A 9779-nucleotide genomic window follows, 5' to 3' on the forward strand; every position below is an offset into this window, starting at 1 on the left:
AACACAATTATTATTGGTCATTCGTCGTTGGGGTGCAATTTTCATTGGCAGTAGTTGGTGTCAATATTGTGATTAGCAACTAGCAGGTTAAGTTGTGATCCTGACGTCATTCTGCCTTGAAGGACCACGATAAAGGTGAAAAGGAGTCTATGCAAATGCACAGTTGCATTAGCAAGGTAATCAGAAATAATGCTAAACGAAAAAAATAATACAGTTGAATCATTAAACAAATACGGTCAATGAAAGCGAAATGTAATATGGACAGTAATTATATTTGCAGTCAACGATAGATCAAATTGAAACGACAGCAATTGTCCGCCAGGTGGAGCAGTAGATTTCACGCTACCTCTCTTATGCAATGATGTACAGGGCTTTGTCCATACTGAAGATTCGCCTCTCCTCTCCTGACATTCAAAAGAGAATACGTATAGGTTTCCGTTAATTGTATACCTCAGTGCTAGGTTCTTATATCATACTTTCATACTTAGTGAAAAGGGATGAACAGCTATCCTTGAGATGAAAGTAGCTAAACCACACTACAAAGGAAAGTAGCTGACTACTTTGAAACTACTTAGGTGGCTAAGCATAATAATTGTTCAGTTTTTAATAAAAGCACCAAATGTGGCACAGATAGATTTGTGTATAATGAAAATATTTAGATGTAAACAGGATAGTTCACCCAAATTCCAAAAGGACATATTGGTTTCCTTACCCTGTAAGCAGTCTATGGACAAAGTATTGTAATGAAACAGGCAGTGAGCAGGCCTCGAACCCTCAACCTTCTAGCCCAAAGTCTAGCGCGCTATCGACTGTGCCCCAAACGCATGCTCGAGCAGCAGAGTCTATATCTGTGCTTATAAACCCAGGGTCGTTACATTACTCCCTCCTTTCAAAGAGCTTGTCCTCCTACTAGCTTGCGACTCAACGTCTTATCGGCCACGCTCACTGGCCAAGCACACGCACTGTAATGGACGCAAGGTCCGATCCCACTTCTGACACCAATGTAATGAAACGGGCAGGGAGTGTAGTAGGATGTCCCTTGGGGGTATCCGTACCTATGTAGGACATGCAAGGGTTAGGTTAATAAACAGTCTGGAGCTAGAACCTCGTTGTCGTACGTCCTTATTTTAGATCATACTACATGGTGTCAGAAGTGGTTTTAAAATTCACATAAACGTGAAGGAAGTACCAAGTAAATCATACATTCAGGCTGTTTCAAAGCAGGGAGGGCACAGTGTTGGAGATAAAACAGCGCATATCATTATTTTGCTAGCTAACGAGCAAGGACTAAGTTACTGCTAAGCAACATGTTGCAAGAGGAAGAAGCTGGCGGGATTTCAGGGTTTGCGATTCCGAGTTCAACGGGCTCTGGCTCAAACACGGACAGGACAGTGGCTAGTGTTGACGGATTTCGCATTAGTCCCCCGGAGAATTTTGTTTGTATGGACATTCAAAATTGGACGAAATGGATCAGGCGCTTTGAAAGGTACAGGGTAGCATCAGGCTTAAACGTGAAAAATGAGGCATTTCAAGTTAATACACTGATCTACTCTATGGGTGATGAAGCCGAGGATATATTAAATGCTTCAACGTTGACCGAGGAAGAGAAACTTAACTACAGTGCCGTTAAAGACTGTTTTGAAACGCATTTTGTAGCGAGACACAACATTATTTTTGAGAGAGCTAGGTTTAATATGCGCAAACAGACAGTTTTATCACAGCTGTTCACAAACTAGCAGAACATTGTCAGTTTGGCGCGCTCAGGGAAAAGCTGATCGTAGTCGGAATAAGAAATGTATCACTTTCTGAAAAGTTACAGTTGGATTCCCAGTTTACCTTGTCCAAAGCTGTAAACCAGGTTAGGCAGAGTGAGACAGTAAAAAGACAGCAGACGATACTGCGCGACAGCAGCTCCTTGCAGAACGAAGACAGTGGGGAAATACATGCATTTTCATACAGAGCTAAAAAAAAAAACAGAGGGGAACACAGAACAGAGACAGACGTGGAGAAAACAATCACAGACAGCACCAGTAAGCTAATTCAAGTGTTTGTCTCAAATGTGGGAAATCCCCTTTCCACAGATGGAAAGATTGCCCAGCAAAAGATGCGGAATGCAGGAAATGTCACAGGAGAGGACACTTTTCAGCTGTCTGTCGATTAAAGCAAATGCATGAGGCTTCAGAGGAGGTACAACAGGACAGCATCTTTCTGCGAGAAGTAAAGGGAAACAATACTGGCTGGCATTCAGACATTAAACTCAATGGGGAGGTTGTGTCATTTAAACTAGACACTGGGGCAGCAGTGACAGCTATCCCAACTAGGCTGTATAGCTATAGCAGAGATGGCCCTTTGCTCTCTACAAACAAAAAACTGTACGGGCCCAGTAATAAGATTTTACCAGTGGTAGGGCACTTGGTGATTAAACTGGAGAGTAAAGACAAAAGTGCCATCCAGCCTGTCTTCGTCATTGACTCTCTAGCCAGACCGTTGCTGGGGCTGCCAGCAATTGAAGCATTACAACTCATTGAGAGAGTGAGCGAACTGGAGGACCCAGGTGAGGTTTTCAAAAATAAATTCCCAAAAGTGTTTTCTGGTCTGGGAAGGATAGAAGGTGACTACAAAATCCGCCTGAAAGAGGATGCTGTCTCCTATGCCCTTACCACCCCCCGCCAGGTGCCTATCCCTTTATTGGCCAGAGTAAAGGAAGAGTTGGGGAGGATGGAAGAAATTGGGGCGGTGTCTAAAATAGAGAGTCCCACAGACTGGTGTGCAGGGATGGTGGTGGTCCCAATGGGGAAATAAGGATATGTGTGGACATGACTAAATTGAATGAGGCACTCTGCAGAGAGAGACACATCTTACCATCAGTGGAGCAGTCACTGGCTCAGTTGGATGGCTCACAAGTCTTCATAAAGCTGGATGCCCGCTCAGGTTTCTGGCAGATACCGCTGTCATCAGAGAGTAGGGCACTCACAACGTTTATAACACCGTTTGGCCATTACTGTTTTAATGTTTTGCCATTTTGAATCGCTTCCTGTCCTGAGCATTTCCAAAGACGCATGTCCCAGCTGTTGGATGGGCTGAGTGGCGTCATAGTCCACGCGGACGATGTGCTCGTGTGCAGAAGGGACAGAGCAGAACATGATGTAAGGCTCACAGCAGTTCTGACCCGACTCCAGGAGACTGGCCTGACACTCAATGAAAAATGCACTTTTGCACAATCAGAGGTCTTGTTCTTGGGACACAAAATCAGTGCAGCTGGAATAGAGCCGGACCCAGAGAAGATCAGCGCCATCACAGATATGCCCAGACCCCAGAATGTGGCTGAAGTCAGGACCTTCTTAGGCATGGCCACATATGTGGGTAAGTTCCTCCCACAGTTCTCAGATACAACCAAACCTCTGAGAGACTTACTAGCCAAAGAGAATGACTGGTCATGGGGTCACATGCAACAGATAGCGTTTGACAAAATCAAAGGAGATCTGGCCTCACAGAGAGTGCTGGCCCAGTACCGTCCCCACGCTAAGACAAAAGTATCAGCAGATGCATCATCCTTTGGTCTAGGGGTGGTCTTCACACAGATGCAGGATAACATGGAGTGGCGACAATAGCATACATCTCCCGAAGCTTATCCGACACAGAGCAAAGATATGCTCAAGTGGAGAAGGAGTTGTTGGTTATCACATGGGCATGTGAAAAGCTCAGCCAATACCTTATTGGCCTGCAGTTTACAGCAGAGATTGACCACAAACCACTGTTGGCTCTGTTAGGGACAAAAGCACTGGACGACTTGCCTCCCAGAGTTCTGCGCTTCCGCCTCAGATTACTGAGGTTCACTTACAAGATGGTGTATGTGCCAGGGAAGGCACTGATCACAGCAGATGCACTCTCCAGGGCCCCAATTAAACGTCCATTATCAGAGGAGGAGCAATGTTTAGAGGGTGAGGTACAGGTGTCCATTAATGCAGTAAGAGACAGTCTACCTGCATCTCAGACCAAACTGCAGCAGATTGCAGAGGAGCAACAACGAGACCACATCTGCTAACAGATAGTGCAGCAGTGCAAAAAGGGATGGCCCAGGCAGGAGGAACTGCCTCAACTGCTGAAGCCCTATTGGGTGCACCAAAGTGACTTCCACTGTAATGGAGACCTTCTCATGAAAGGACAACGGATAGTTATCCCAGAGACTCTACAACCAGAAATGCTAGACAGAGTGCATGATGGACACATGGGGATAACCAAATGCAGACTGAGGGCTCAACAGTCAGTGTGGTGGCTTGGTCTGAGTACTCAGATTGCCAAGCTAGTGGCCCAGTGTGAGGTCTGTACAAAATATCAACCTTGTCATCCGGAGCCAATGATGGCAACGGAGCTGCCAAAACGGCCATGGCAAAAGGTAGGGGCGGATATGTTCTATTGGAAAAATGACTCTTATCTGCTAGTGGTAGATTACTACTCAAGATACATTGAAATAGCAAAGACACCCATAACCACATCAGCTGGTGTTATCAATGGATTAAAGTCTATTTTTTCCAGGCAAGGGGTTGCTGAGGTCCTGGTTACAGATAACGCTCCCCAGTTCTCTGCGAGCTCCTTTTCTGCTTTTGCCGCAGAATATGACTTCATACATGTGACCAGTAGCCCCTACCATGCACAGAGTAATGGTGAGGCAGAGAGAGCTGTGAAAACAGTCAAGGGACTGCTGAAAAAGAACAAGGATCCATAGAGGGCTCTGTTAGCTTACAGAGTTACACCACTGCATCATGGGCCGGCGCCTGCCGAGCTCCTGATGGGCAGGAGGCTGCGTTCCCCATTTCCTGTCTCGCCGGCTCAGCTTAAACCCCGATGGCCTACCTGGAAGGCCTTTCAGTTATGCTTCAGTGGTTATGCATGTTGAGTTCTTGTTCATGGGAGAGGGGAAGATGTAGTAGGATGTCCCTTGGGGGTATCCGTACCTATGCTAGAACCTCGTTGTCGCGCGTCCTTATTTTAGATTATACTTCAGGGAGCAGGTCTCGAACCCTTGACCATCTGGCCATAAGTCCAGCGCGCTATCGACTGTGCCCCAAAAGCATGCTTGAGATATCTGTGCTTATAAACCCAGGGTTGTTACACTATGTTTACAAAAACCCTGCCATTGTTCTGCTGAGCGAGAGAGAGCTGATGGGTAAATGATGTATTAGTTGTTGCTCAGAGTTTTTTTGTTAAGTATTGTGTAGCCGCTACTTCTGAGGTATGCGTGTGCCAATAGGATGCAGTGTTTTTGATTCTTGAAATTGATTACTTACATTTGTATTATTCTGTTTCATTTGTTCCCAGGGGGGAAGGGGAAGGCACCTAGGGAGTGCATAGGCAAGAGGCCTGCAGGCATACATAACTCGTAGTAGTTTGCTGTCTATGCACACTAGGTAAGACCTGGGCGGACCACCCACTGTATTTTGGTTAATGCACCAGGTAGTGCTAGTTAGGTAAGTAGTGGGTAGGCAGGTAAGGTAGGAGAGGGGGCTTTGACATTTACTTTCTTTGCTTTGGTTCCGTCCAGGCCCTTTTCCCCAAATTTACCGTGTGAAGGAATACGTTCTCTGCATTTGTCATCCTTACTCGCACCTACAGTCCCATACCTCTTTCACTCCACGGGGAGTTGAGTTGTAGCAGGGTGTTCCGTTCCCTCTTCCTAGATTCCTAGAGGTGTACGTAACAGTGTCTGTATAGAGCAAATGTATATAATGTTATTTGTTATAACTGCAGACACTCAAGGTCTTTTTCATAACCTTTATGGTGTTATTTTCTGTCCATGTGCTTATGAACATTCCTCCTCTAGTTCTGTGTAACTTGTATGCTAATATAGCTTTGGAGAATTGGCAATCGTACTGTTGGTCCATTTTGAGACACTGTAGCCAGTCTCAAACGTCCTCAAAATAGTCACAATTAGTCTAAGATAACTCAAGAAATCAGTCATACATTTTTACGTTTTTGCAGAGGCAATATTAGTCGCTCAATTTTACAGCTAAGATGTTTGGTGCTGTATTTCTCAATGAAAAAAATGTGTATAAAAACGAGTCGTCTCTCGTTGAATGACGACAGACTTTATTGAAGAATCCCTATTGTTGACCAATCACCAACAAAGGGGCATAGATTTCGGCTCCTGAACTTTGGCTGGCCTTGAGAGAAAAAAATGTTTGCACGAACAGCTGACAAAACCCTTAACGAAGTCCAAAACGAACAAAAACATCACAAAATGTCATAATATATGCACAAACTCTTCCGAACTGTTTCGGCTGGGAAGCATATGGACTATAGGTCAACCGATTAATTGGAATGGCAGATTAATTAGGGCCGATTTCAAGTTTTCATAGCAATCGGTAATGGGCATTTTTGGACACCGATTATGGCCGATTACATTGCACTCCACGAGGAAACTGAGTGGTAGGCTGACTACCTGTTACACGAGTGCAGCAAGGAGCCAAGGTAAGTTATTAGCTATCATTAAACTGATCTTATAAAAAACAATCAATCTTAACATAATCACTAGTTAACTACACATAGTTGACATTACTAGCTTATCCAGCTTGTCCTGCGTTGCATATAATTGATACAGTGCCTGTTAAATTATCATCGAATCACAGCCTTTGGGTGATGATTTAACAAGCGCATTTGCGAAAAAAGCACTGTCGTTGCACCAATGTGTACCATAAACATAAATGCCTTTTTTAAAACCAATACACAAGTATATATTTTTAAACCTGCATGTTTAGTTAATATTGCCTGCTAACATGAATTTCTTTTAACTAGGGAAATTGTGTCACAGAGTAAGTATATGCAGCAGTTTGGGCTGCCTGGCTCGTGGCGAACTGTGTGAATTCCATTTCTTCCTAACAAAGACAATAATTAATTTGCCAGAATTTTACATAATTATGACATAACATTGAAGGTTGTGAAATGTAACAGCAATATTTAGACTTAGGGATGCCACCAGTTAAATAAAATACGGAACGGTTCCGTATTTCACTGAAAGAATAAACATTTTGTTTTCAAAATGATAATTTCCGGATTTGACCATATTAATGACCTAAGGCTCTTATTCCTGTGTGTCATTATATTATAATTAAGTCTATGATTTGATATGTGATAGAGCAGTCTGACTGAGCGGTGGTAGGCAGCAGCAGGCTCGTAAGCATTCATTCAAACAGCACTTTCCTACATTTGCCAGCAGCTCTTTGCTGTGCTTCAAGCATTGTGCTGTTTATGACTTCAAGCCTATCAACTCCCGAGATTAGGCTGGCAATACTATAGTGCCTATAAGAACATCCAATAGTCAAAGGTATAAGAAATAAAAAATGGTATAGAGAGAAATAGACCTATAATTCCTATAATAACTACAACCTAAAAGTTCTTACCTGGGAATATTGAAGACTCATGTTAAAAGGAACCACCAGCTTTCATATGTTCTCATGTTCTGAGCAAGGAACTTAAACGTTAGCTTTTTTTACATGGAAAATATTGCACTTTTACTTTCTTCTCCAACACTTTGTTTTTGCATTGTTTAAACCAAATTGAACATGTTTCATTGTTTATTTGAGACTAAATAGATTTTTTTGATGTATTATATTAAGTTAAAGTAAACGTGGTCATTCAGTGTTGTTGTAATTGTAATTATTACAAATATATAAAAATCGGCCGATTAATTGGTAGTGGCTTTTTTGGGGTCCTCCAATAATCGGCATCGGCATTGGAAAAGCATAATCGGTCGACCTCTAACATGGACGCCTTTTTGGCCTCTTGCTTAAAGCCTTAGGCCTGTTCATTCTATAGCTATATTCTACTATTCTTATGGCAGTTATTATTTTGCATTAGTGTAATGTTGTTTTATTGTTATATCAAGATATTTTGTTGTAATTACTAATCATTCCTCTTTATTCTGTACTTTCAGAAACCATACACTTATGGTGTTCAACATAATTTGCCATTAAACATCATAAGTTTTGTACGACAAGCAACATACAGTGAATGCACACTCCTTTACAGTATGACAGCAATCCAAGCATGGATACTTACAGGCTAAGGAAACCAATGTAATTTTGTAATTTGGGTGAACTATCCCTTTATTAATAATTATAAAGAATTATGCAAACTCCCACAACAGTTGTTTAGATTTTCTAAATGTCAGACTGTTCTGATAAAATGTCACTAGAGGCAGACTGGGAAGGCAGGAGAACCATGTTTACACTGGAAAGCAGTAGAGGTGGCACAGATTTTTCTGGACATCCCTCTCTGGGAACACAGAGGGGAACAGTCGTGAAAAAAGCATTCATTTGTCATACTTGAGTAAAAGTAAAGATACCTTAATAGAAAATTACTTAAATAAAAGTGAAAGTCACCCAGGAAAATTCTACTCGAGTAGAAGTCTAAAAGTATTTGGTTTTATATCTAAAGTAAATGTAAGTGGTCAAATATACCTAAGTATCAAAAGTATGTAAGTATGAATAATTTCAAATTCCTTATATTAAGCAAACCAGATGGCACCAACTATTTGAATAAAAAAAAAATGTACGGATAGCCAGGGGCACACTCCAACACTGAGACATAATTTACAAAGGCAGTAGGAATGACCAGCGATGTTCTCGTGATAAGTGTGTGAATTGGACCATTTTCCTGTCCTGGTAAGCATTCAAATGTAACTAGTACATGTCAGGGAAATGTATGTAGTAAAAAGTACATTATTTTCTTCATGAATGTATCCAGGCTGTATCACAACCGGCCGTGATTGGCAGTCCCATAGGGCGGCGCAAAATTGGCTCGGCGGCGCAAAATTGGCTCAGCGTCGTCCGGGTTTGGCCGGTGTGGGCCGTCATTGTAAATAAGAATTTGTTCTTAATTTACATGCCTAGTTAAATAAAGTTTCAATCAAAAAAATAGTAAAAGTAGTCAAATGTAAATAGTAACGTACAGATACCCTAAAAATGACTTAAGTACTACTTTAAAGTATTTTCACTGAAGTACTTTACACCACTGTAGGAGAAAATTTGGCAATGCACAATATTTGCAGCAAGTGCTGTTGAACTGCATTTATGCCCACATGCTTTAGCTAGTGCAGTGCCAATGTCTGGCGTTCACTATGAATGAAGTAACGCTTCCTATATTTTCTATAAATTTTCCACGATTGGTGAGTAAACGTTTGCGCAAAAATAAAAAAAGTTGTATAAACAGTGTTGACATTTGTTTATCCAGTATACCACGGATCAGAACATCCCCTCCCTTGTTTTGGGCCCACATAATAAAGGTTGAATAAAAATAAATACATAATGGAAGGGGCATATTAATCTTGATGCAACATTTGGTGCTTTTATCATCAAATGAACGGTCATTATGGAAATGTCTGTTTAGCCACCCCACTATACTGTACACTTAATGACAAATACTGTAAGATTTGAATAAATATTAGTCAGAGCTTAAATATAAGACGACAAAGAAGGTATGTGACTCCACTACAGATCAACCCAGAGGAAAATTGTTTATTTAATTTTTAAAAACACAACACAATTTATTGAGAATTCATAACAACATCAGCATATCAATCCGCAGTCACGGGAAATAATGCATTGTTTACTCAGAATCCAAAAAAAATTTAAAATCTTGGGATGCAGCTTTGAAAAAGATACTCCACTCACTGCAAAATGAAATTAGTTCAACTTGGCCTACCACATGCTACTGGAAAATGTGCTGCTTGCCTGTTTTTTAGTTTTTACAATCTATGACATTACATTTTGTGTGGGAATGTG

Source organism: Oncorhynchus kisutch, linkage group LG29 (assembly GCF_002021735.2).
Source record: "Oncorhynchus kisutch isolate 150728-3 linkage group LG29, Okis_V2, whole genome shotgun sequence".
NCBI classification, from domain to species: domain Eukaryota; kingdom Metazoa; phylum Chordata; class Actinopteri; order Salmoniformes; family Salmonidae; genus Oncorhynchus; species Oncorhynchus kisutch.